Genomic DNA, 3814 nt, shown 5'->3' with positions numbered 1-3814 from the left:
CGCGGGAGCTGCGGACGGCCAACAGGGCGCTCGCTGATTGGCGGAGCCCGAGAGACCCCGAGGGCAAGGGTGAGCCCCGCCCCCGGACTCGGCTAGCCCGCGGCGGACTCGGGGCATCAGTGGGCGGAGCCCCAAGGGAGGGGGCGGGGCCTGAAGGCGGTGCTGTCCGCGAGCTCCTCCCGTCCTCTTTGGGGCGGGAAAAGGTCTCCAACATTAACATTCCCTTCCCACGTGATTGGGAGTGTTGGAGGAGTGGACCACGTTCCTACCTGCAAGAATCTTTTTCCTTAAAAAAAAAAAAAAAAAGTAACAATCTTTTTTCCTGCCTCATGACATGCCTTAGAGGTGGAATTCTGGAGAGTGCCTGGATGGCTCAGTGGGTTAAGCATCTGCGTTCAGGGTCCTGCCATAGAGTCCCTCATAGGACTCCCTTGGTCCCTACAGTGCCTGCTTCTCTCTCTCTGTCGCTCGTGAATTATGAAAAAAAAAAAAAAAAAAAGAGAGAGAGAGAGATGGCATTCCTGAGCCCTAACACCTGTGGACCTACTCACCACATCTGTCTTGTCTGGCTATAATAAACCATTCCAGTATTAGAAGAAAGTCTGATGTGATAACGATTGTTCAGTAGCTGGTTTTCTTGTTGAAACAAGTCTTTCCAAAAACAAGGCATAGTTTGGTGATAGGATGGTCCCACCCGACTAAGCTCCATCGACCTGCGTTCAGGCATTTCAAACAGAGAGCCATGAATATCAAGCTAGGGAGTTTGCCTATTCCCCTTGAAAATGGGAAGTATCTGTAGTGGTCTTAAAGAAGAAGAAAAACAGGGGCAGGTTCTTGTTGAGAGAGAACCCCTAGAGGAGAGATGACTAGTGTCTGAAACCAGAGTAGGGCAATCGAAACAAAAGACACAAGAGAACTTGCCACAGTGAATAAATTCAAAACAGAAGGCTTTACCTATTTCTCTCCTAATCCCACCTCAGCACACCAGCCACTTTGTATTTCCTTAGGTTTGCCTTTCAGTTGAAGTAATGATTGCCGAGGTGGATATTACTAAACACACACACACTATCTGTTCCTCCTTTTGTTCTGTTCAGAACACCATTTTGTTCAGGGTGGCAAGCTGTACAGCCAAAATACTCATTTCTCCAGGCTGCAGGACATTTAATGAGAGGTAGGCAGAAATGCCTGAGGAGAGAGTCAGATACCAAATAAAAAGGTAAAACTTCACTGGGTGAAGACCTTTTCTTTTCCCTGTTTGTAGGGCTTCCTGCCTGAAAGTGTAGCAACGCCTAGAGAGCAGCAGCCATCTTGTGACCACTAAAAATGATGGCCCAAGAAGCCAGAGGAGCCCCGATCTTTAATGATTCCCTTGAGCTCTCTGGCAGGCCAAGTCTGCCTATCTCCAGACTTCTGTTTTCTGAGATAAGACTCTCACTCATTTAAGCTATTATTTCCAGGTTTTGTTACCTGCAATCCTAACCGATATCATAGCTCCCATGTATTGAGAGCTACTATGTATCAGGCCCCATTCAGGGTGATACACATACATTTACTCATTTAGGAGGAAATTAACCCAGTATTTTCATTTGACATCAAGGCTTTGCCCTAGCTATTTCATTGATAAGAAACAATCCTCTTTCTCAAACTATATGTCTATCTTCCCTAAAATAACACATTAAACATCTTAAAAGCCCTTCTTCAAGTTTTTCCCAATTATAAATCAGTCATGAATGGCTTCCCTTCGCTTCTTTACAACAGGATGACATTTTACCTGTGGGTCAATACCATAAGGTTGGTTTTTTTGTTTGTCTTTTGTCTTTAATATCTAAGTTTTGTAAAATACAGCAAAAAGGGATTTTCTACCACCCTCTAGTGCCTGAGTCAATTTTCCAAAAAATTAAGCTCCAATTTTTAAGCCAGAAATTCCAAATAAATTATGGAAGTCTCTCCCCATCCTACTGAGCCCAGCACAGAGATAAGACATGAAGTAGCAGCACCGTAGCTCACTTTGGTAACTGATTCCTTGCAACTCCTTCTTGGTAAGAGCAGTGACTCATTGTGTGCCTCTCCTGGTTTTAGTGTCTTAGATGCCAGAAGACTGACTGGACTGTCCCACTCAACAAATCTATGATGTTGCTTTGCTCTTAAATGAGTAAAAAGACCAGGAGCAGGGTGGGAGGCATCTTTTCTGTGGATCAATGTGTTGTTTTTCCATAATTGGTGATCAATTTAAAAAAAAAATTTTTTTTAAACCCATCTACATTACCCTTACCAGTGGTACTCATTCTTGTTGGCTAGAGTCAGGGATAAAACTCTGTGGTCCATGAGACACTTCAGTAACCTTATAATAGACCCTCATTTTCATTTAAACTGGCTGGAAAAAATTTCACTTAGTTGCAGCAAATATTGCATTAAAGCTAAGACTACAGGGGCGCCTGGGTGGCTCAGTCGTTAAACGTCTGCCTTCAGCTCGGCTCATGATCCCAGGGTCCTGGGATCCAGCCCCAGGTTGGACTCCCTGCTCAGGGAGAAGCCTGCTTCTCACTCCCCCTGCTTGGGTTCCCTCTCTCTGTCAAATGAATATACAAAATCTTTTAGAAAAATAAATAAAACTAAGGCTACACGAATATTCATTATTTGCATTAATGGATTAACTATTTCAGGGACCTCCTCATGACTCTAAATCAATCATATTTGATAAGAGAAATGACAATGATGATGTTATCTGCTTGATCCTTCAGCACCTGATCATTCATTCATGCGTGTGTCTGCTTGTATCACTCATTAAGCATAATTGAATACTGCACTTGCCAATTACTAGAGGCAAGGCAGTAAGAATACAACCTGTATAGAGAATTCAGATTTAATCTTAGACAATGAGAAAATTAGCATACATACTTTAATAAATGGGATGCTTGGGCCTACAAAACCAAACCAAAACAACAACAAAAAACACCAACTCAATTTAAAGTGTCTGAAACAATAACATAAATTGCAGGCTTTCCCCAGAACTGTAAATTACAGATAGGACTGGGTAAGGCTCTGCTGTACATCTTTGAAATTTCCTTGGCTCTAACTTGTGTTCACTTTGTCCTCCGTCTTCTCTCCAACCTCTAAGATGGGAGTTCCTTCTTCATATTCCAGAGAGGAAAAAAAAAAAATCTCTTCCAACCTTGGAATTTGTTCTTCTATTCTTTTTGGGGGGAGAGGGGTAAAGATTTTATTTATTTATTTGCGAGAGAGAGAGAAGGAGAGAGAGAGAGAGAGAGAGCTTATACAGCAGGGGAAGGGGTAGAGGGGGAGGGAGAGAATCTCAAGCAGATGTTGCACTGAACGTGGAGCCTGATGCTGGGCTGATCCCAGGACCCCGAGATCATGACCTGAGCTGAAATCAAGAGTTGGGCACTTAAACAACTGAGCCACCCAGGTGCCCCAAAACTTCTGTTCTTTATTCAGCTTAGGTTACATGACCATCTTTGGAACATTAACAGCAGCCAAGGGAAGACCACACACTGAATCAATTACCACTAAGAGTATGGGATTACTAGGTTTGGTTAAGAACAGTAGTCCTCAAATTTACCTGTGGAACTCCACCTGCAACGTTCCTAATTGAGTAGGTCAAGGATGGGGCTTACGGATTTGCATTGCTAGCAAGTTCCAGTGACGCTAATGCTCCTTGTTTGGGGATCACCCTTTGAGAATCACTGGTTTAGGCAAATCATGATCTACCTCAGGAACTGGGGATGGAGTTGGCTCCCTTGAGCCACATGGGCTATGTGAGTATCTGACCAAAGTTGAGGTCCAGTTTGAAAGA

The sequence above is a fragment of the Lutra lutra genome, chromosome 12, assembly GCF_902655055.1.
Source record: "Lutra lutra chromosome 12, mLutLut1.2, whole genome shotgun sequence".
In the NCBI taxonomy this organism is placed as follows: Eukaryota; Metazoa; Chordata; class Mammalia; order Carnivora; family Mustelidae; genus Lutra; species Lutra lutra.
The sequence above is the reverse complement of the archived record's forward strand: the minus strand, read 5'-3'. Positions refer to the sequence as shown.